Source organism: Pristiophorus japonicus, chromosome 11, assembly GCF_044704955.1.
Source record: "Pristiophorus japonicus isolate sPriJap1 chromosome 11, sPriJap1.hap1, whole genome shotgun sequence".
In the NCBI taxonomy this organism is placed as follows: domain Eukaryota; kingdom Metazoa; phylum Chordata; class Chondrichthyes; family Pristiophoridae; genus Pristiophorus; species Pristiophorus japonicus.
The window spans coordinates 40,376,779-40,401,301 of NC_091987.1; the positions used below are offsets into that span (position 1 = coordinate 40,376,779).

General features: G+C 43.7%; 1 protein-coding gene and 1 long non-coding RNA gene across 8 annotated transcripts in view; one reads left to right on the forward strand and one right to left on the reverse strand.

Moving 5' to 3' along the window:
* LOC139276017 (uncharacterized) overlaps positions 1-17,681 on the forward strand; it is a 97,762-nt gene extending 80,081 nt beyond the window's left edge. The window contains exons 4-5 of the long non-coding RNA XR_011595803.1: positions 17,138-17,293; positions 17,603-17,681. This is a non-coding gene — a long non-coding RNA (uncharacterized lncRNA). The remainder of the gene's footprint in view (positions 1-17,137; positions 17,294-17,602) is intronic.
* Positions 1-24,523, reverse strand: part of LOC139276015 (interleukin-1 receptor accessory protein-like 1) — a 1,534,993-nt gene that overhangs the window by 1,382,655 nt on the left and 127,815 nt on the right. The gene's annotated exons all lie outside the window — the stretch shown is intronic.

The window sequence follows — 24,523 nt, forward strand, 5'->3', positions numbered from 1 at the left end:
TGTCGCCATTCAGATAATATTCTGCCTTCGTGTTTTTGCCCCCAAAGTGGATAACCTCACATTTATCCACATTATATTGCATCTGCCATGTATTTGCTCACTCCCCTAACCTGTCCAAGTCACCCTGCAGCCTCTTAGTGTCCTCCTCACAGCTCACACTGCCACCCAGTTTAGTGTCATCTACAAACTTGGAGATATTATACTCAATTCCATCATCTAAATCATTAATATATATTGTAAAGAGCTGGGGTCCCAGCACTGAACTCTGCGGCACTCCATTAGTCACTGCCTGCCATGCTGAAAAGGACCTATTTATCCCGACTCTCTGCTTCCTGTCTGCCAACCAGTTCTCTATCCACATCAGTACATTACCCTCAATACCATGTGCTTTGATTTTGCACACCAATCTCTTGTGTGGGACCTTGTCAAAAGCTTTTTGAAAGTCCAAATACAGCACATCCACTGGTTCTCCCTTGTCCACTCTACTAGTTACATCCTCAAAAAATTCCAGAAGATTTGTCAAGCATGATTTCCCTTTCATAAATCCATGCTGACTTGGACCAATCCTATCACTGCTTTCCAAATGCGCTGCTATTTCATCCTTAATGATTGATTCCAACATTTTCCCCACTACTGATGTCAGGCTAACCGGTCTATAATTACCCGTTTTCTCTCTCCCTTCTTTTTTAAAAAGTGGTGTTACATTAGCAACCTTCCAGTCCATAGGAACTGATCCAGAGTCGACAGACTGTTGGAAAATTATCACCAATGCACCCACTATTTCTAGGGCCACTTCCTTAAGTAATCTGGGATGTAGACTATCAGGCCCTGGGGATTTATCAGCCTTCAATCCCGTCAATTTCCCGAACACAATTTCCTGCCTAATAAGGATATCCTTCAGTTCTTCCTTCTCAATAGACCCTCGGTCCCCTAGTACATCCGGAAGGTTATTTGTGTCTTTCTTTGTGAAGACAGAAATAGAAGTACTTGTTCAATTGGTCTGCCATTTCTTTGTTCCCCATTATAAATTCACCCGAATCTGACTGCAAGGGACTTATGTTTGTCTTCGCTAATCTTTTTCTCTTCACATATCTATAGAAGCTTTTGCAGTCAGTTTTTATGTTTCCGGCAAGTTTCCTATCGTACTCTATTTTCCCCCTCCTAATTAAACCCTTTGTCCTCCTCTGCTGAATTCTAAATTTCTCCCAGTCCTCTGGTTTGCTGCTTTTCCCCGCTAATTTGTATGCCTCTTCCTTGGATTTAACACTATCCTTAATTTCCCTTGTTAGCCATGGTTGAGCCATCTTCCCCATTTTATTTTTATTCCAGACAGGGATGTACAATTATTGAAGTTTGTCCATATGATCTTGAAAGGTTTACCATTGCCTATCCACTGTCAACCCTTTAAGTATCATTTGCCAGTCTAATCTAGCCAATTCGCACCTCATACCATCAAAGGTACCTTTCCTTAAGTTCAGGACCCTAGTTTTTGAATTAACTTTGTCACTCTCCATCTAAATAAAGAATTCTACCATATTATGGTCACTCTTCCCCAAGGGGCCTCGCACATCAAGATTGCTAATTAGTCCCTTCTCGTTACACAAGCATTCCATATTGAATACTCTGCCCATCAGAACTAATTTTTCATGTTAAACCAGACAGTTGATATGCTATCAGTCCCCACTGATGTTTACTCATCATACTATATATTGCAATCATAGCGTATTTTGTAGAAACTGGGATCTGCACAAATTCTGGAATGTACAAATAATTCATTAATACACACATACATTTCTGCCACTTCGCTACTGGGATAAATATCAGCCAGATTGATAGGATGTTGCAGCATAATAAACTATAATCAATCTACTCTGTCAAATAACGAAAATAAAGATTTAATTATACTGCATTTTATCAATGAACTACTTAGAAATATCATGTCTTCCCAAATGAGCGACTTTGAAATGCAGTGAGAATTGTTTTGTATTCCATTTATTTATTCGATTAGTCACTTCTTCAAAAACTCTTTTAAATTTGTCAAACATAACTTTCCTTTAACAAATCCATGCTGGCTGTCCGTGATTAACCCATGCATTTCTAAATTCTTACTAATTTTATCTTTAATTATGGATTCAATAGGGCTAGAAATTCAATGATTTTGCGAGTGTTTTTGGTGCAATTTCACCCTTTTTGGCGAAAACCCAGTTTTGCAACAGCACTTTCCACATAATGCTGGGAGAGGAGCGCCATCGTGCAACAGTTAAAATACCGCTTTCGCCAGAAATTTGGCTCTCTCCGCACCCATATTCTGTGCTCAGAATACCTACAGGGAAAAACCTGTCGTAGCAGCCTTGCCAGCAGCATATGATGACATGCAAAAAGGTAAGTTAAAGTTTTTATTTTTTAATTCTTTTTCAGCGATTCGATAGATACGTGTCTTGTAAATGTTTTGTGGATTTTTTTTCCCCCAATTTATTTTTAGGTGTTTTTCCACTCTCCCAAGGCCTCTCTCGCAGCGGTATTGGCCTTAGTTAGCGAGGATCGCGGTTTGCGCCGCGAATCCTCGTGCAACGCTGATTTTTACCGTTGTGCAAATTAAAGGTTGAATTTCTGGCCTGATAGCGATAGCTAAGCAAAAAGGTAATTTTAGGTTAAAAATATCGTTTTCACTGAAAACCGAGTTTCTAGCCATAAGAGTTTGCCTATAATGGATGTTAAATAATCTGTTCTAAAGCCAGTTTATCATTCTCTCTCTTCTTGAACAAGGGTGTCACATTGGCGACTCTCGAATTTCTGCTAGAATTTGCATATTTCTCAATGCACGACTGCAGCCCCCACCTCAATCACTCACCTAACAACAATCTGCACCAATCACAAAGCACACCTCCCATTCCTACTTCAGCCCCTTGGATTAGACGGTGCAGGCCATTCTTGGCCAACGGCGGGGCTGGAAAGATACTAGATGCGAGGAGAAAAACATATCCTCATATGTTAACCTCCTTCTGGCATGCGTCTCTTTCATTTCCACCCTCCCCTCACCACAACGCCACTCTTGTGCCTTCCTCATTTCATACACCAAAGAAATCCAGCCTACCCAGCCAGTGGTTGACCAAGAGGGAGATGAAAGTGAAGATGCAGGAGAAGAAGCAGGAGAAGGAGAAGAAAGTGAAGAAGAAGGAGAAGAAGAAGGAGAAAAAGGAGAAGAAGAAGGAGAAAAAGGAGAAGGAGAAGGAGGAAAAGGAGGAGGACGAGGACAAGGAGACGACACGGTCGCTCAATTTCACAGTCCCAGCCCACCAGCTCCTGGTCAAGCAGCAAGGCCATTTGCAGCGTTCCCCTCTGAAAGTCAGCAGCCATCCACCAACCATGCTGCAGCCACTAGGGTAGCACTGCATGACATCAGTAGGATAGGCAAAGGCACACACAAGACAGTCACTAACGGAATGCACAAGGGTGATTGATTGATTTCTTGATGTCATATTGGATGGCGAGCTGAATAAAGTTGAATTGGAAAGTTTGCTTTGTGGCGAGTTCTATTTCAGCATTATGGTCAAGAGGATACTGTGATGGTCAGTAACGGAGGGAAGATTAGGTGCGGGACAAATGTTAGAAGCGGAATTGAGATTGTGGTCACTAGTATCGCAGGCGGATCATTCCATCCCGGATAGCAGGTAGGTGATTGGTCGGTGTGTATTAAGGTTTTCTTTTCTCTCTTTTCTCTCCAGCCTAGGACAGTGGTTTAAACTAGGTGTGGGAAATTATAGCTCAACTGGTTAAGCTAATTAATATAACTGTAAATAATCATTGAATAAAGACTTTAACTAATTACATAAATAAAATAAGGCTAAATTAAGATATGGAAGAGCAGGTTGGGTGTTTGGACTGCAGTATGTGGGAGTTTGTGGACAGCGAGACTGTCCCGAGCAAACACGTCTGCAGGAGATGTCTCCATCTCGAATCTCTCCGGCTCAGAGTCACTGAGCTGGAGCGTGAGTTGGAGACACTCCGACACATAAGGGAGAGGGAGGAATTTTTGGACAGTTTTATCCAGAATACAGTCACATCCCAGAGGAAAGCACAGGTTCAGGAAAGGGAGGGTTTGACTGTTAGGGAGCCAGGTAGCAAGAATTTAGGACAGGTTGAGAATGAGGTTCTGCAAACACTGTCCATGTCCAACAGGTACTATGTACTAGCTACTTGGAGAAAGACTGCAGGGAGGACAGCCACAATGCAAACCTAGGCACCGTGGCTCAAAAGGCTGTCCAGCAGGGGTGGGGAAAGAGCAGAGTAGAAATGTGGTAGTGATAGGGGACTCTGTAATTAAGGGGATAGATAGCGTTCCCTGGAGCAAAGAATGAGAATCCCGAAGGATGTGTTGCCTATTCGGTGACAGAGTAAGGGATATCTAATGGCAGCTGGAGAGGAACTTGGAAAGGGAGGGGGTAAATCCTGTTCTTGTGGTCCATATTGGAACAAGCAACATAGGTAGGAACAGGGAGCTGGTCCTGCTGAAAGAGTATCAGGAGTTAGGCTCTAAATTAAAAAGCAGAACCTTGAGGGTAATAATGTTTGAATTATTGCCCAAGCCTCGTGCAAATTGGCATAGCAGCAGACAGTCAGGAGAACGAACACGTGGCAAAAGGGCTGGTGTGGAAAAGAGGGGTTCCTTTTCATAGGATCCTGGCACCAGTTCTGGGACAGGAAGGAGCTGTAGTGATGGATTGGCTCCACCTGAACTGGGATAGGACCCATGTCCTAGTGGAAAGAGTAAATAGGGAGGTGTCAAAGGCTTTAAACTGGTAAGATGAGGGGAGGAATCTATGAGAAACCTAACCAGCCTAAACATAAACAGAACAGGAAAAGAGAGTATAGTAAAGAATAAAGTAAGGGAGGCTATTGAAGGTAAGGGAGTAAATAGAGTTATAGAACATGAGTCTAAAAAGTGGTTATACATAAACATAAGAACATAAGAACATGAAATAGCAGGAGAAGGCCATATGGCCCCTCGAGCCTGCTCCACCATTTAATACGATCATGGCTGATCCGATCGTGGACTCAGGCCCACTTCCCTGCCCGCTCCCCATAACTCCTTATCGTTTAAGAAACTGTCTGTTTCTGTCTTAAATTTATTCAATATCCCAGCTTCCACAGCTCTTTGAGGCAGCGAATTCCACAGATCCACAACCCTCAGAGAAGAAATTTCTCCTCATCTCAGTTTCAAATGGGCAGCCTCTTATTCTAAGATTATGCCCTCTAGTTCTAGTCTCCCCTGTCAGTGGAAACATCCTCTCTGCATCCACCTTGTCAAGCCCCCTCATAATCTTATACGTTTCGATAAGATCACCTTTCATTCATCTGAATTCCAATGAGTAGAGGTCCAACCTACTCAACCTTTCCTCATAGGTCAACCCCCTCATCTCTGCAATCAACCTAGTGAACCTTCTCTGAACTGCCTCCAAAGCAAGTATATCCTTTCTGAAATATGGAAACCAAAACTGCACGCAGTATTCCAGGTGTGGCCTCACCAATACCCTGTAAACTGTGGCAAGAATTCCCTGCTTTTATACTCCATCCCCTTTGCAATAAGATTCCATTGACCTTCCTGATCACTTGCTGTACCTGCATACTAACCGTTTGTGTTTCATGCACAAGTACCCCCAGGTCCCGCTGTACTGCAGCACTTTGCAATCTTTCTCCATTTAAATAATAAATGTGATTTTTTTTCTGCCAAAGTGCATGACCTCACACTTTCCAACATTATATTCCATCTGCCAATTTTTTTCCCACTCACTTAGCCTGTCTATGTCCTTTTGCAGATTTTGTGTGTCCTCCTCACACATTACTTTTCCTCCCATCTTTGTATAAAGAGAGAGGAAATCCTATTAAAAATGAGTTTAACCACCTGTACAGCAATGCCCCCAGTGTCCGTAAAAAAACAGGGAAGCTGAGACATGGCTACAGAAAAATCAGGACTGAAAATTAAACATTGCAGGGTATAACATATTCAGAAAAGATAGAGGGGGAAATAGGGGAAATGGAGTAGCTGTACTTATTAGGGATAGCATAATGTCAGTAGAAAAAGGGACACAGCTATCAGCAAGACAGAAATAGAATCCATATGGAAAGAGATAAAAGATAATAGGCCTGGGCAAACTAAAGAAAAAAGACAAAAACCTGCGCACCCGCTCGAACTTCCAAGCCTGAGGCCTTCACTCCTATGCATCGGAGCGCATGCACGTTGGGACGTGTGCAGGGCTGGAGCTGTAGTCACATGGCTCTGGGCAGCCAATCAAGGTAGAGTATTTTCTCATTCATAATAATGGGAACTCCGTAAGTTGGAGTTCCCATTATTATGAATGAGAACCCCACTCCCACCCCAAACACAAAAAAAATAAAAAAAATAAAAATATACGACATATTTAAGAATCATTTAAATTAAAGTTCTTATAAAAAATATTTTCCCGACTTTTTTTAAAGATGCCTAAATTAAACTTACCGTAGTGGGGAGGGTTTTTAAACAATAAAAATGTTTTCATATGTATTTATTTAATTTAATTTTAATGTTTTTATGTATTTTTAAACACTTGCACCTGTAAAAGTAGGCTATAAGCGCAAGATTTGAAAGGACAAGATATTTGTAAATATCGGAAATCTTGCCCTGCAAGTGTCCTCGCTCCTGATATGCATGAGATCTGTCAAGCCAGAAATTTGACAGATCGGAAAAGCCGATTTTCAGCGCATGCGCATTGCACGCTGAAACCCGGCTTTTCTGATGCCTTCCTGGGTCCGTAGGAACTTCATTTGGACCCGGGACATCGGAATTTCAGGGCCAATAAAGGATCAATCATTATTATCATAGGCTGTCCCTCGGAATCAAGGAAGACTTGCTTCCCCAGTTAACATGAGTTCTTAGGTGGCTGTACAGTCCAATACGAGAACCACAGTCTTTATCACAGGTGGGACAGATAGTCGATGACGGAAGGGGTGGGTGGAACTGGTTTTCCGCTGCCTGCGCTTGATTTCTGCGTGCTCACGGCGACGAGACTTGAGGTGCTCAGTGCCATCCCGGATGCACTTCCTCCACTTAGGGCGGTCTTTGGCCAGGGTCTCCCAGGTGTCAGTGGGGATGTTGCACTTTATCAGGGAGGCTTTGAGGGTGTCCTTGTAACGTTTACCCTGCCCACCTTTGGCTCGTTTGCCGTGAAGGAGTTCCGAGTAGAGCGCTTGCTTTGGGAGTCTCGTGTCTGGCATACAAACTATGTGGCCTGCCCAGCAGAGCTGATCAAGTGTGGTCAGTGCTTCAATGCTGAGGATGTTGACCTGGTCGAGGACGCTAACGTTGGTGCGTCTGTCCTCCCAGACAATGTGGACCACTTCCCATATCTCGGCAGCCTCCTATCAACAAGGGCAGGCGAGATCTAACACCGCCTCCAGTACAGCCTTCAACCGCCTGAGGAAACGAGTGTTCAAAGAGCAGGCCCTCAAAACTACCACCAAGCTCATGGTCTACAGGGCTGTAGTAATACCCGTCCTCCTGTATGGCCTAGAAACATGGACCATGTGCAGTAGACACCTTAAGTCGCTGGAGAAATACCATCAATGATATCTCCGCAAGATCCTACAAGGATCAATCACACTAATAGGTGTAATCTACAGACCACCTAATAGTGGAAAGGAGCTGGAGGAAGAAATATGCAGACAAATGAGTGAAATGAGTAAAAAAAAACATAGAATAATAATCATGGGTGATTTCAACTACACCGATATTAATTGGACAGAAGAGATAGGTAAAGCGGATAAGAACATTGAGTTCCTACAATGAATACAGGACTCCTTTCTAACCCAATATGTAAAAAGCCCAATAAGGGATGATTTGCTATTGGTTCTAGTATTGGAGAATGAACCAGAGCAGATAAGAGAAGTAAACGTAAGGGAACATCTAGGTAACAGTGACCATAATATAATACACTTTAAGATGATAATTGAGAAGGACATAAGTATGATGAAAACCAGGGTAATAGATTGGAGTAAAGCTAATTTTGAGGGCTGAAAATATTACTTAGGAAAATAAAATGGGCAACAATATTGGCAAACACTGATGAGGAACAGCAATGGGAAACATTTAAAACAGTGTTGAACAGAGTGCAGGAACAATATATTTTGGTAAAAGGAAAGAACAAACTAAACACTAATGAGACACTAGGGATCAATAAAGCCATAAGGGAACAATTGATGGTAAGGAAACAGGCATACATTGGCCTCGAAATCCCGGTCGAGGTCTTCCTGCGGGCAAGTGACTGAAAAAGTTTTTAAAAATGCGCACTTACCTATTCCTGCTGCGTCCACGAGAGATCCTGCTCCTGAGACCTCCATTCACTGCGCATCGGAGCACGTGCATGTCTGGACGCTCGTAAGCTGGAGTCACATGTTTCTGGGCAGCCAATCCAGGTACAGTATTTTCTCATTCCGAATAATGGGAACTCCGTAAGTAGGAGTTCCGATTACGATTAAGAAACAGCCCCCAAACACCCAAAACAAAAATAAAATGTAGAAAAAATACACCACATATTTAAGATGAATTTAAATTAAAGTTATTTATGTCATATAAAAAATATATTTTTCCGATTTTTAAAAAATTTTTTTAAATTATGGTTTAAAATTAACTTACCGTAGTGGGCAGGGTTTTTAACAATAAAATCTGTTTTTTAAATTTAATTTTATGATGCTTTTGTATGTTTAAAAACATTTATGTCTGCTTTTATCAGGCACAAGAGTTTTCAGGACATCCGCTGGGCAAAATATGGGTAAATACTGCAATTTTGCCCATGCGAATGTCCTGGCTGTGGAGATGCGGAGGATCTGTCAAGCTGGAGCTTGACAGATCGGAAAAGCTGGTTTTCAGCGCATGCGCATTGTGTGCTGAAAACCGGCTTTTACGATGTCTTCCCGGGTCTGTACACACTCCGTACAGACCCGGGGAGGCCGGGATTTCTCGGCCATTAAGTACATATGGGCCCAAATTTCCCCAGGAGTTGCTCTGTTTTTGTTTTGGAGCAACTTGATTTTTCTGGAGTGTCTTTTTAGTTGCAATTCTGGCCATTTAATTTGCACCAGTGTAAGTGAGTTAGTTAGGTTTTTTATTAAGTTTAGTTTTTTTCCAAAAGCGGGCATTCCCAGCCACTTACGCCTGTTTTTTGGCCATTTAAGCCAGTTTGGACAGCAAATAGTTGCTCTAAACTAACTTAGGCCAACGTATATTGCCACTTCTGTCCGCACAGAAAAACCGTACCTCGAGTTAAGGAATCGGCGCATGTAACTACATTTAAAGCACCACCAAGCACCAAATAAAGCACAAAAAGTAATCAGCATTCAATAAAAAATAAAGAACTGAAGTAAATCCTACCTTCAATTAAACTCAGCAGCAGCTGGCCGTGCGGCAGTCCCTTCGGTCTGGGATAGGCGCGGGAGAATGCGGCATCTGAACGGGGGGAGGTGGGGGGGAAGGAGGGATTTTTTGATAGAGAGAGAGAGAGACACACACGCGCGAAATGTATTCGATTTGGTCAACAAAATAACGCCAGGAATCGATATTGGATTGGGGCCAGCAGCTGTTGGTTGTTTGTCTTGATTTGTTCAAAGTTTGTTTTTCTGGCCTCAGCCAGCTTGGTAATTCAACTCGAGCCAAGTCCCCATCTGCCTCACCCCCTCTTGGCCTGTTCCTTCGCTTTCACACGCTGCATGAAGCCATCCCCGCTCTCTGAATGCTTCATGTGCCCCACATGCACATTAACCCTGTTGCCGAGCATCTCCTGCCTTTGACTTGCTGGTTGACAATAATGCCTTCGGCAAGTTATGCTGTAAAGATCCCAATCTTGTCATAAAATATTCAAGATACTTTAAATCAAAGCGTGCGCCCACACTTTGGGCCCAATTTTCCCCAACCCCTTTTTCGGCGCACTTACTTTAAATGCGGCGACTTTGCACGCTGGAAACAGCGCCGAAAAAAAGTGGCCCGCTCTGCCGAGTCTCCGGTGTCCCAGCATGGTGTAGCTAGTGAGGTGGGGGGGCGGAGCAACAGTCCAGCGCAGAAAGCATTGCCGGCAGCTGCGCGCATGCTCCTGCCCTCCCAGCGTGTCCTGCGTGCTGCGAGCAGGACCCGATGCTCGCAGCCCCTATCCCCGGCCGAAGGGACGCCCTGATCTTTGCCGCACCCTATCCCCAGCCGAGTGGCCTCCTGCACCGGCCGGCCGGCCGGCCCGCTGACTTCCCGGGCCGAGGTAGGACTTCAGTTTTATTTATCGATGGTTGTCTTGAGAGTTTTGATTGGGCGGGGGAGGAGGAGGAGAGTTTTGGGGGGAGGAGAAAGAGTGGTTTGGGGGAGATGGGGGAGGAGAAAGAGTGTTTTAATGAGGGGGGGAGGGTGAGGAACATTAAAACAAAAATTGATTCAGGCATAAAGGTAGGACTTCTATTTTTTATTTGTTATTAATTGATTGCTTATTACTTTTTGTGGTTTGTTTGGTGCTTTGTAAGTCTTGGTGCAGGTCCTCTCAGGTTCCTTGTATTTTTTATTGGTTATTGAATGCTTATTTTTGTGCTTTGTTTACTGCTTCGTAAGTCTTGGTGCTTTAAATGTACTAACCTGCGCTGAATTCTTAATTGCCCGCAATGTTTTTTGGAGCTGACCATATACGCTGAGTCGATTTGGAGTAAGTTTTTGCTGGCCAAAGTGGCATAAATGGCCAAAACTGCCATAAGTGTCTGGGAACGCCCCCTTTTGGAAAAAAAAAGGAACTAAAAAAAAATCCGAACTGACTTACTCTGGAGCAAATTTTGGGGGGAAAATGGCATTTTTTAAACTTACGTCAGAAAAAACATCTTACTCCAAAAGAATTGATGCAAGTTATGGCCAAAATTGGGTCCATAGGCATAGCCACTGAAATAATACTGCTAGGGCCATTGGGGGCCTGCTCACATAAACGCGGCATCGGGGGAGCCCCTTCGGCCAGGGCTAGGGGCGCCGTGCTTCGGGCCCCTCCCACATAGCCTGCAGAGATTTGGGCTGTGAGGAGCTACTGCACATGCGCACACACTCTAGCGCGCATGTGCAGAGGTCCCTGCACTACTTTCAGCCCCCAATCCACAGGCCACGCTACGTCACCACCGAGGAGAGGCTGGGGAGCGTCCAGAATCGGGAGGAAGATTTTCGGCCGCTTGGAGGCCGACAAAAGCGGTGCACCTTGGGTGAGTGCGCCAGAAAAAAAGGTTGTGGAAATTTGGGCCCAAAGACAGCAGGGGAGTGCATGATAAGGGAGAATATGAAGAGATTTGAAGAGATGTCAAAAAAACAATTAGGAAGGCAAAGAAGAACTATGAAATTTAATTATCAAGGAGCATAAAACAAAATAGTAAAATATTTTGGAGGCACATCGATAAAAAAAGAAGTTTGGGTTGGGAACAGAGCCATCAAGAAATAGATAGAATAATATCACAGGTAACGATTGAGAGATGGCAGAAATATTAAATAATTATTTAGCTTCGGTATTTACCGGGGAGAAAGAACAGGTGGACATGACATTGGATAATGAGATTAGTAATGAGATAAAGGCATTTAAAATAAAAAGGTGATATATTAAATAAACTAATCAAACTCAACCCCTGGTCTGGATGGATTGCATTTACGCATTTTAAAAGAATCTAGGGAAGTGTAAGAAGTGTGCTGTTGATTGTAACTTGACTGAATGTACCAGCTTGCTGTGAGAGGCTAAGATACCATGTTGCTGGGCAAACGCTGTAAAGATAGAACTGTTGTGGTTTACAAATCTACGGTTTGACAATCTGCAGTACCTCGAGAGTTCCGCAAAACAAACCTTTAAGCTGTTGTAAAATGATTGAACAATGGTCAACGTGGTCTGCGACAGAAGAGATACCAATGATTTAACAACAGCCAACGTGGTCTGAGACACGGATACATTGGGAGGCCTACCAAGTTTTGGGTATAAGAGACACAGTTAGAAAAACGCTTGGGGCTGCTGCAGTGAGTCGGGCGACTTGACCAGTTGCACAGGAAGAAGGGCCTAATAGTCACTGCCGAACTGGTCACTCGCTGGTGTTAATACGTATGTATGCTTGTACTTGCTTGTAATCAGAGATTGATTTTAAGTAAATAAATGTTACCCTGACATCTTTTGTCTCGAGTAGTCTGTTCCGCTATGGGTCCTAACTCAAAATACTTTTAGATGGAGGCACGTTAGACATGTCTTACAGAAGTGATAGCAGAGGCATTACTACACATATTTAATAATTCGTTCGAAAAAGGTGTAGTACCAAAGGACACGTGGATAGCTAACATAATAGCTATGTTTAAGAAGGTGGATTGAATACATCCAAGGAATTATAGATCAGTCAACTTAACATTGGTGGTAGAAAAAATAATGGAATCGTACTAAAGGTGGAAATAGAAGAAAATCTTGAAACCAAAAATATAGTAATGAATAATCTGCATGGATTTCAAAAGGGAAAGTCTTGATTGACCAAATTCATTGAATTTTTTGAAGCGGTAACAGAGACAATGGTAATGCAGTAGATGCAAATCATCTATATTTTAAAAAGGCTTTCGATAAGGTACCCCATAATAGACTGATGAACAAGGTCAGAGAATGCGGAGTCAGGGGACAAGTAACAGAATCGATAGTGGATGCATTGGTTGTAATTTACCAAAATTCCCTGAATTCTGGGGAGGTCCCAGCAGATTGGAAAACTGCAAATGTAATGCCACTATTTAAAAAAAGAGGCAGACAAAAAGCAGGAAACTATAGAGCAGTTAGCCTAACATCTGTTTTTGGGAAAATGTTGGAGTCCACTATTAAAGAAGCAGTAGCAGGACATTTGGAAAAGCAAAATTTGGTCAGGCAGAGTCAGCATGGATTTATGAAAGGGAAATCATGTTTGACAAATTTCCTGGAGTTCTTTGAGGATCTAATGAACAGGGTGGATAAAGGGGAACTAGTGGATGTGGTGTATTTGGACTTCCAGAAGACATTTGACGAGGTGCCACATAAAAGGTTACTGCACAAGAAAAAGGTTCATGGGATTGTGTGTAATATATTAGCATGGATAGAGGATTAGCTAACTAAGAGAAAACAGAGAGTAGGGATAAATGATTCATTCTCGGGTTGGCAATCAGTAACAAGTAGGGTGCCGCAGGGATCAGTGCTGGGTCCCCAACTATTTACAATCTATATTAACGACTCGGAAGAAGGGACCGAGTGTAAAGTAGCCAAGTTTGCTGATGATACAAAGATGGAAGGTAAAGCAATGTGTGAGGAGTACACAAAAAATCTGCAAAAGGACATAGACAGGCTAAGTGAGTGGGCAAAAATTTGGCAGCTGGAGTATAATGTTGGAAAGTGTGAGATCATGCACTTTGGCAGAAAAAAAATCAAAGAGCAAGTTATTATTTAAATGGAGAAAGATTGCAAAGTGCTGCAGTACAGCAGGACCTGGGGTGCTTGTGCATGGAGCACAAAAGGTTAGTGTGCATGAAACATAAAAGGTTAGTATGCAGGTACAGCAAGTGATCAGGAAGGTCAATAGAATCTTGGTCTTTATTGCAAAGGGGATGGAGTATAAAAGCAGGGAAGTCTTGCTACAGTTCTACAGGGTATTATTGAGGCCACATCTGGAATACTGCGTACAGTTTTGGTTTCCATATTTAAGAAAGCATATACTTGCTTTGGAGGCAGTTCAGAGAAGATTCACTAGGTTGATTCCGGAGATGAGGGGATTGACTTATGAGGAAAGATTGAGTTGTTTGGGCCTCTACTCATTGGAATTCAGAAGAATCAGAGATGATCTTATCGAAACGAATAAAATTATGAGGGGGCTTGACAAGGTGGATACGGAGAGGATGTTTCCACTGATAGGGTAGACTAGAACTAGGGGACATAATCTTAGAATAAGGGGCCGCCCATTTAAAACTGAGATGAGCAGGAATTTCTTCTCTCAGAGGGTTGCAAATCTGTGGAATTCGCTGCCTCAGAGAGCTGTGGAAGCTGGGACATTGAATACATTTAAGACAGAGATCGACAGTTTCTTAACCGATAAGGGAATAAGGGGTTATGGGGAGCGGGTAGGGAAGTGGACCTGAGTCCATGATCGGATCAGCCATGATCTTATTAAATGGCGGAGCAGGCTCAAGGGGCCGTATGGCCTCCTCCTGTTCCTATTTCTTATGTCCTATTTCTTATGATAGCTAGCTGGTTTCAAGACAGAAAGCAGAGAGTGGGGTAAAAGGGAGCAATTCAGAGCCAGAAGATGGGTAGTGGTGTTCCACAGGGATCAATGCTGGGACCACTGTTGTTCACAATTTATATTGACGAGTTAGACTTTGGAATCAATATCTAAATTTGCAGATGACGCCAAATATGGGGGGGGATAGTCAATTCTGAGGAGGAACGCATCAAATTACAGGAGGACATTAATAAACTTGCAGAATGGGCATATAATTGACAAATGAAGTTCAACACAGATAAATGTGAGGTATTACATTTTGGTCGGAAGAATAGGGAGGTCACTTATTACTTGGAGGGTGTGAGTCTAGGTGGGTTGGAGGAACAAAGCGGTCTCAGAGTACAAATACACAAATCACTAAAAGTTGCGACGCAGGTCAGTAAGGCCATAAAAAAGCAAACCAAGCACTGAGGTTTATTTCTAGAGGTATAGAATTGAAAAGTAGGGAAGTTATGCTGAACCTGTATCGAACCTTGATTGGACCACACATAGAGTGCTGCGTACAGTTCTGGTCACCATATTATAAAAAGGATATAGAGGCACTGGAGAGGATGCAGAGAAGATTTACAAGGATGATACCAGTAATGTGAGGGTATATCTATCAGGAAAGGATGAACAGGCTGGGTCTCTTTCTTCTTGAAAAAAGGCTGAGGGGTGACCTAATAGAGGTCTTTAATTATGAAAGGTTTTGAGAGTGAATACAGAGAGAATGTTTCCACTTGTGGGGAACAGCATAACTAGAGAACATCAATATAAGATAGTCACCAAGAATTCCAATAAGGAATTCAGAAGAAACTTCTTTACCCAAAGAGTGGTGAGAATGTGGAACTCGCAGTACTCACAGGGAGTAGTTGAAGCGAATTGTACAGATACATTTAAGGGGAGGTTAGACAAGCTTATGATGGAGAAGGGAATCGAGAGTTATGCTGATAGATTTAGATGTGGAAAGATGGGAGGAGGTTCGAGTGGAACATAAACGCCTGAGTGGACTGGTTGGGCTGAATGGCCTGTTCATATAAAAGAGCAGACACCGCCGTGTTTTCGCTAAATTTTGCAGGTACTGGGTGGCATGAAGCACCCACATTATTAACCCAGAGTATACTATATATAATTTAACCACAAAGCTAGAATAAACATTGGATGGTAAAAGGCATTCATGTTTATTAAGATCATCGAACAAATCAGTGTGACAGTTTCAAATGATGTTTGTCTTGATCAACAGATGCATGCTGAAAAAAGACTGCACGAAGGAAGATTCTTAGCCATAAAAGTATGCCTTAAAGCCTTGATGTCCATCAGAAAGAGCACCCTTCTTTGGATTTGTGACCCAATTTCTAAGTAGCTACAAAATTGATTTCAGCCTGGCAGTATATGATTTATACTACCTGGCTCTGAATCGAACTCTCGGGATGAGGACAGAGCTCTGTGCCTGCATGCTTACATACATGCACAGACCTCTGCTCCTCCCTGATACATTTTAATTCTATTCAGAGCACAGACAGAAACATTTACACTTTCAAAATATTGCAAAAACAAAATTGCCTCAAGTTTATAAAGTGTCCAGAAAATTCAAAGGGTTCCCCGAGAACTTATTTTATTGCAAGCGCGTTGGAGTACCACAGTGAAGAAGTCTTGCTATAATTGAACAGGGCTTTGATGAGACCACATCTGGAGTACTGTGCACAGTTTTGGTCTCCTTATCCGAGGAAGGATGTACTTGTCTTAGAGGCAGTGATTGACGTGATTGACGTGATTTATCTCTGGGGTGAGAGGGTTGTCCCATGAGAAGAGGTTGAGTCGGTTGGGCCGATACCCTCTGGAGTTTAGAACAATGGGAGGTAAACTCATTGAAATATATCGGTGCCGAAATTGGTCGATGCAATAAGGTCCGCCCATTTAATCGGCAGTATGCCGGCGGTTCATCGTTTCAAACCGCCGAGACCAAAGAGTACAAAATTAGTCAACATTTTTTCAGCGTTATGCCAGCGGTCTTCAGCGGGCGGGCGGTATGTAATTTAGTAGTCGATCCAGATCGACTTTCTCTTCGATGGACGGTGCAGCACTGAACTGCGCATGCATGATTTTTCTTCCCCCGTTTTTTTTTACAGAAGCGTTTTACCCGCAATTTCAGGGGTCAGGGGTTACTCGCACATGCACAGTGACTTGAAGAGGAGGGAGAGGGTGTGAGAAGGAGCAGCAAGCTAGTCGACGGCAGTTACTTTAAAAACACATTGCAGAGTTAAAAAATATTCCGAACAATTCATAATTATACACTTTAAAGACGACGACGACATATTTTACAAAGCAAAAATCATAACAGAAATATTATGGAAATTCTTTTTAAAAATCAAAGCGCAGGAACATCGAAAAGGATGGGAGGTTGAGGGCGCCTGCCTTCGACGAGACGAAGTTACCTGCCCTTCTCGAGAATATAACAGAGAAGTACTCCGAGCTAACGAAGGGTGGTCGTGGAAAGAACCCCCCTCCCCCAAAGGGAGTACAACAGGATATGGGATGAGATCGGGGAGGCTGTGTCCTCCAAAAGTACATGGTACACACTGGGGAAAGGTGCTATAAGAGGTGGCACGACCTAGTGTGGGTAGCAAGAGCAATGATTTTATTTATTCACCCGCCATGTGCCATGTACCATGTAACTGTAGGTTCCGTGTCACATGGATGATGTTATTTATCGTAAGGTTACGCTGATACATTTGTGCTTTCAGGCAATGACAAAAGGATCAACACAGTGTTTTTTTAAAACTGTGTGTGTGTGTGTGTGACCCTGTGTGTCTGCAATGTTAAATGGATTGAAGATTTTTACTTTGATTTGCTTTGCTTTCTGCAGAAGATGACATCTGCAATAGCAGCCAATCAGCGGTTACGAGGGGAGGACCCACAACTCGGGAGCAGCTGACTGACATGGAGATCCGTGCCCTGTCCCTGGTTGGGGATAGCAACCATGCCAGCACCGGCATTGGAGCTGACCCACTCACACAAGATGGTAAGTTGAATAAAATGCAATCTGTGTTGCGGTCCTCTCAGGTCATGTAATGTAACTGTAATATTGGTCTGATGTAATGTAATGTAAGTTTATTGCGCTGTAATGTTGGCCTCGTGATGTACTGCAATGTTGCAGGCATGCAACGCAATGCATTTATATATTGTTTGTCTGTCTGCGATATGTAATGCAGTACTGCTGCAGTGGTGGACATTTAAGTAAGACTGTGATAAGTCACTGCATTATGTACTCATATAACCTTGACCCCTCCCCTGGTGCCAAGCTTTTTTAAATGTTGTTTTGTACTTCCAGATTCGGATGATTCAGACCACACCAACACAGATGACAGACCCACTGTCTCCACCTCTGGCATCACCCAGCCCTCTCCCGACTTCACCACTGGCAGAGATGAGGAAGACAAAGAGGAATAAGAAGAGTTTGAGCCGCTGATCCAGCATCCAGTGGAGGTGGGGGCGGAGACGGAGGAGGATACACCAGCTCCATGTGGGCCAGCTGGAACATCCTCCATCACGGAGTCGGTATTCAGGGCATTCCCTCATGACTCCTCTGACTCTGCGGGACCATGCTCTGTGCAGCAAGGGATCCCCCAGTGTTGCAGCGCCTTTGCCGCATCGACGGAGGTTGGTGCAGGAAAGGTTGGTTGATGTAGGCCTGTACCAGGACATGGTGCATCTGTCACAGGCCAGTGTTGACATAGGTCGAGAGCTGCTCAAGGCCATGACTACGATAGCCACAAACATCGCGGCTCTATCAGAGCGGCAGTCGCAGGAAAGTTTACGTATGATCACCGCGATGGAGCGAACCACCAACGCCGTCGAAGCCATGCGGCAATCGACAGGATCGCGACATGGCGCGGAATCCCCACCCCCCATGCCATAGTAGTCAGGTCGACAGCATCTGAGGGTGAGGAGCTGACATCATCATCTAGCCCTGAAGTTGTGCCTTCCACATCAGCTTCTTCTGAGGCCTGATTTATTGTGCCTGCAATGTGTGACCCCCAATGACAACAACAGCACTTGGGGGTGCGGTGCTGCATGCCGGCTTGGTACCAGCACGGGGAGGTCCGGGCTCAGGGGCAGCGGGAAAGGGAAGGGTGGGACTAAGAAAGGGGAGAATAGTCCCAAAGGTGGTGCAGCACGTGGTCGAGGCTGAGGGCAAGGTCGTGGCTGAGACCAGTGAAGTGTCTTTTTGTTGTACTTATGCATTGAATAATTTAAGTTTTATTTGTAAAAGTTTATTAAAGTTGAAAAGTTTTATTAAAGTTGTTATTAAAGTAGTTAACGTTTTGTTGACGTTGTTATTAAAGTTGTTATTGTTTTTTTAGTTATAAGTTTTACAAACTTTTAAAATGGTTGTATATTTGAGATTTTTACATAAACTTTTGAATTTAATTTAAGCACTCTTGTCAAACTTTTTGGGTAATAGTCATCAGGGTAAGGCCCCCTCCTCCTCATCAGTCTGTGACCTCCTCCATTACCCTGATAACTCTGCTCAATAAACCTTCTCACATCTGGTTCCTCCATTCGACAGGTTGTCAGCAATACAAGCTGAGATAGTACAGGCCCCATTCTTTTTAAATCTCCACAATATTTTTCGATGAAAAAAAACTAAAATGCCTTCTATCTTAATAAGTTACTCAGTAACAATAAAAATACCTTTTCCACCCTAAACTGCACTGTAAAATCACTGTTCACCTCAGAAATACAGAGGTGCGGCTTCAGCTGACAGTTCCCGATTTCCAAAATGGCGGATCCGTGCACTTCGCCCATTCCCGCCCACTTAAGATCGCGTAAAACCAACTTTTCCAGGTGGTATGTCGGCGGTATGCAATGAAAATCGCACTTTTTGGGTGGTATGCGGATGGTCCTGCATGGCAGATGGCATGCGTAACGCTCGGCAGAATGTCAATGACGAATATTCTGTCGAGTGGTATGTCGGCGGAATGTAGGTGTTTTTTTTACCAAAATTGCATTTTTGGGCGGTACGCGGGTAGTATGTCGACCAACTTAGACCCCATAAAATTCTGAGGGAGATTGATAAAGTAGATACGGAGAGGCAATTTCCCCTGGCTGGAGTGTGTAGAACTAGCGGGCATAGTCTCAAGATAATGGATCAGCTATTTAAGTCTGAGATGAGGAGGAATATTTTCACTCAAAGGGTTGTGAATCTTTGGATTACTCAACCCAAACAGCGATGGATGCTGAATCGTTGAGTATATTCAAAGCTGAGATAGATATATTTTTGGACTCTCGGGGAATCAAGGGTTAGGGCAGGAAAGTGGAACTGAGATCGAAGATCGAAGATCAGCCTTGACCTTACTGAATGACGAATCAGGCTTGAAGGGCTGGATGATCTACTCCTGCTCCTAATTCTTATGTTCTTCTGTTTATTCAATCATAACCCTGAATTCCCTGCATGACATTTTCTCCCATTTCTACATGCAACTGAAAAGGCAGCAGCTCCATTGCTATGCCCAATAACAATAAATAATTTGCACACTTTCACCATGGTGTAAATTTGGGCAGCATCCAACAGTGGTGTCAAAAAGCCACTGGCTGAGATGTTGCTGGACTGTTGCACCTAAGTAACGGCGAAATAATGGCCATTGCTATTACAATCACCACTAATGTCCCAAGAAATTATGGTGTTAGTGAAGAGCTTTGGCGTATGACCGGTGTAAAATCAGTTATGCACGAATTTCCAAAAAGAAATAGCACAAAGCTGCTCTTACATCATTGTTGCACTGAAATGTTTTAGTTCCATAGACCTCAGTGGCATGAGGTGGGTTCCCTGAGACCATTCTTGAGTACCTGACTTCAGACTTACACCGGTCACTTTTGAATTACTTTGCAGGGATCCAAAAATGGCAGTATGACTATAGACTTCAGTAACTCCAGAAAAAAACATCGCAGCAAAAATCATTTATGCAATGACAATATCCAGAATACAGTAATATTTTCTCCTTCCAGATGTCATTTTACTTTTATATGTGCAGCATTTAAACTCAGGTTGGAAATGAAAACAGAATATATACACAAAGGTAAAACACTTCCTGCCAAATATAATTGCCAAGAGAAGACTATAGATTCTGTGACTGTTCCCCAGCTTATGATTTTGGCAACCGGTGACTCATTTATTTTCAGCAACAGCTTTAGAAACTGGGCAGGTTAGCCCATTCAAACCTATAAGATTGTGAGCCAACTCTCCTGCAATTTAGCATCTCTCTTTTGTTGGGTATTGACAGTGGATTTGGGCAAACATTAGACTTCTGAAATTAGCTTGCTGCTTTTGTTACAATCTCCATGTACATGCACGTGAACTTTACTCTTCAAAGTTTTGTCACTGTAGTGCATGTAGGCACCTTTAGTAATGACTCCACGACACAGGGTATGGTACTTAAACTGTGCAGACCTGCAGTCCTTTATTATCAGCTCGTGAGTGCTGACAACAAGCTGTGTGTTCCTTTTTATACTGGGTTACCTGCCATGTGCAGGCAACCCCTGGGTCTCCAGCAACAGCACCCTCTAGTATACCGGTAAGGTGTATACAGTACAAGGGTTCATTCAATGTTGCATGACAGTGTTACAGACATCACACAGTGAACATACATGCCTACACAACAATACGCCCCACTGAGCATTTTTCAAATCCAAGTTGTCATGACCAGGGGAGATGATCAGTGGTGGGCTATGGGTGGTGGTGGTGAGGGTTGTGTGGTTGCCAGGTGTGACCCCTGTACTTGAGACTTGCCTCGTACATTTCCCCTCCCTCACACACAAACCAAGTGGGTGTCACTGTTGTGGGATCCCTCGGGGATGTAGCCATGGCAGCAGTGGGTGGTGTGTATACACTGTGATGTGGATAGTTGTGGGGTGGTGGGCCGGTCCACAAGAGTGGGTGGGCTCCTTGTCCACCAATGGGGATGAGGGTCAGGTCTCCCAGGGTTTGCCAGGGAAGCTGGAGGGTATTGGCCTCATGTTGTTGTTGCCAATTTAAGGATATCTAAGGGTTAAGTCATGGCAGGAGAGCTCGGTCACGTGATATGCTCTTGCTGTACCATGTGGGAACTCAGGGACACTTCCGGTGTCCCTGACAACTACGTGTGCGGGAAGTGTATCCGCCTCCAGCTCCTGACGGACCGCGTTGCGGAATTGGAGCTGAGGGTGGATTAACTCTGGAGCATCCACGATGCTGAGAATGACGTGAGTAGCATGTGTAGCGAGTTGGTCTTACCGCAGGTGAAGGGTCCACAACCAGCTAGGGAATGGAAGACCAGCAGGAATAGCAGTGCAAGGAAGGTAGTGCAGGGGTTCCCTGTGGTCATCCCCCTGCAAAACAGATACACTGCTTTGAGTACTGTTGAGGGAGATGACTCATCAGGGGAGGGCAGCAGCAGCTAAGTTCATGGCACCGTGGCTGGCTCTGTTGCACAGGAGGGCAGGAAATAGAGTGGGAGAGCGATAGTAATAGTGGATTCAATTGTAAGGGGAATACATAGGCGTTTCTGCGGCCGCAACCGAGACTCCAGGATGGTATGTTGCCTCCCTGGTGCAAGGGTCAAGGAGGTCTCGTAGCGGGTGCAGGACATTCTAAAAAGGGAGGGAGAACAGCCAGTTGTCGTGGTGCACATTGGTACCAACGACATAGGTAAAAAAAGGGATGAGGTCCTACGAGACGAATTTAAGGAGCTAGGAGCTAAATTAAAAAGTTGGACCTCAAAAGTAGTAATCTCAGGATTGCTACCAGTGCCACGTGCTGGTCAGAGTAGGAATCGCAGGATAGCGCAGATGAATACGTGGCTTGAGCAGTGGTGCAGCAGGGAAGGATTCAAATTCCTGGGGCATTGGAACCGGTTCTGGGGGAGGTGGGACCAGTACAAACCGGACAGTCTGCACCTGGGCAGGACCGGAACTAATGTCCTAGGGGGAGTGTTTGCTGGTGCTGTTGGGGAGGAGTTAAACTAATATGGCAGAGGGATGGGAGCCAATGCAGGGAGACAGAGGGAAACAAAAAGGAGACAAAAGCAAAAGACAGAAAGGAGATGAGTAAAAGTGGAGGGCAGAGAAACCCAAGGCAAAAAACAAAAAGGGCCACTGAAAAAAAAGGGGCTGCAGGAGGGGTCAAAACTAAAAATCATGGTTTAAAAACTAGGATTAAAACACTCTACCTTAATGCACGCAGCATTCGAAATAAAGTAAATGAGTTGACGGCACAAATCATTACAAATGGGTATGATTTGGTGGCCATGACAGAAACATGGTTGCAGGGTGGCCAAGACTGGGAATTAAACATACAGGGGTATCTGACGATTCGGAAAGATAGACAAGAAGGGAAAGGAGGTGGGGTAGCTCTGTTAATAAAGGATGATATCAGGGCAGTTGTGAGAGACGATATTGGCTCTAATGAACAAAATGTTGAATCATTGTGGGTGGAGATTAGAGATAGTAGGGGAAAAAGTCACTGGTGGGCGTAGTTTATAGGCCCCCAAATAATAACTTCACGGTGGGGCGGGCAATAATCAAGGGAATAATGGAGGCATGTTTAAAAGTAACGGCAGTAGTCATGGGGGATTTTAACCTACATCGATTGGTCAACTCAAATCGCACGGGGTAGCCTGGAGGAGGAATTGATAGAATGCATACGGGATTGTTTCTTAGAACAGTATGTGACAGAACCAACAAGGGAGCAAGCTATCTTAGATCTGGTCCTGTGTAATGAGACAGGAAAAATAAACAATCTCCTAGTAAAAGATCCTCTCGGAATGAATGATCACAGTATGGTTGAATTTGTAATACAGATTGAGGGTGAGGAAGTTGTGTCAGAAACGAGCGTACTATGCTTAAACAAAGGGGACTACAGTGGGATGAGGGCAGAGTTGGCTAAAGTAGACTGAGAACACAGTCTAAACGGTGGACAATTGAGGAACAGTGGAGGACTTTTATGGAGCTCTTTCATAGAGCGCAACAAAAATATATTCCAGTGAAAAAGAAGAGTGGTAAGAGAAGGGATAACCAGCCGTGGATAACCAAAGAAATAAAGGAGAGTATCAAATCAAAGACCAATGCGTATAAGGTGGCCAAGGTTAGTGGGAAACTAGAGGATTGGGAAAATTTTAAACGACAGCAAAGAATGAATAAAAAAGCAATAAAGAAAGGAAAGATAGATTACGAAGGTAAACTTGCGCAGAACATAAAAACAGATAGTAAAAGCTTTTACAGATATATAAAACGGAAAAGAGTGACCAAAGTAAATGTTGGTCCCTTAGAAGATGAGAAGGGGGATTTAATAATGGGAAATGTGGAAATGGCTGAGACCTTAAACAATTATTTTGTTTCGGTCTTCACAGTGGAAGACACAAAAACCATGCCAAAAATTGCTGGTCACAGGAATGTGGGAAGGGAGAACCTTGAGACAATCACTATCACTAGGGAGGTAGTGCTCGGCAGGCTAATGGGACTCAAGGTCGACAAGTCCCCTGGTCCTGATGAAATGCATCCCAGGGTATTAAAAGAGATGGCGGAAGTTATAGCAGATGCATTTGTTATAATGTACCAAAATTTTCTGGACTCTGGGGAGGTACCAGCGGATTGGAAAGCAGCGAATGTAACGCCTCTGTTTAAAATAGCAGGACATCTACATAGGAATAGTGCAATCTAGCAGACGCAGCATGGATTCATGAAGGGGAAATCATGTTTAACTAATTTACTGGAATTCTTTGAGGATATAACGAGCATGGTGGATAGAGGTAGACCGATGGATGTGGTATATTTAGATTTCCAAAAGGCATTCGATAAGGTGCCACACAAAAGATTACTGCAGAAGATAGAGGTACGCGGAGTCAGAGGAAATGTATTAGCATGGATAGAGAATTGGCTGGCGAACAGAAAGCAGAGAGTCGGGATAAATGGGTCCTTTTCGGGTTGGAAATCGGTGGTTAGTGGTGTGCCACAGGGATCGATGCTGGGATCACAACTGTTTACAATATACATAGATGACCTGGAAGAGGGGACAGAGTGTAGTATAACAAAATTTGCAGGTGACAGTAAGATTAGTGGGAAAGCGGGTTGTGTAGAGGACACAGAGAGGCTGCAAAGAAATTTGGATAGGTTAAGCGAATGGGCTAAGGTTTGGCAGATGGAATACAATGTTGGAAAGTGTGAGATTATCCACCTTGGGAAAAAAAACAGTAAAAGGGAATATTATTTGAATGGG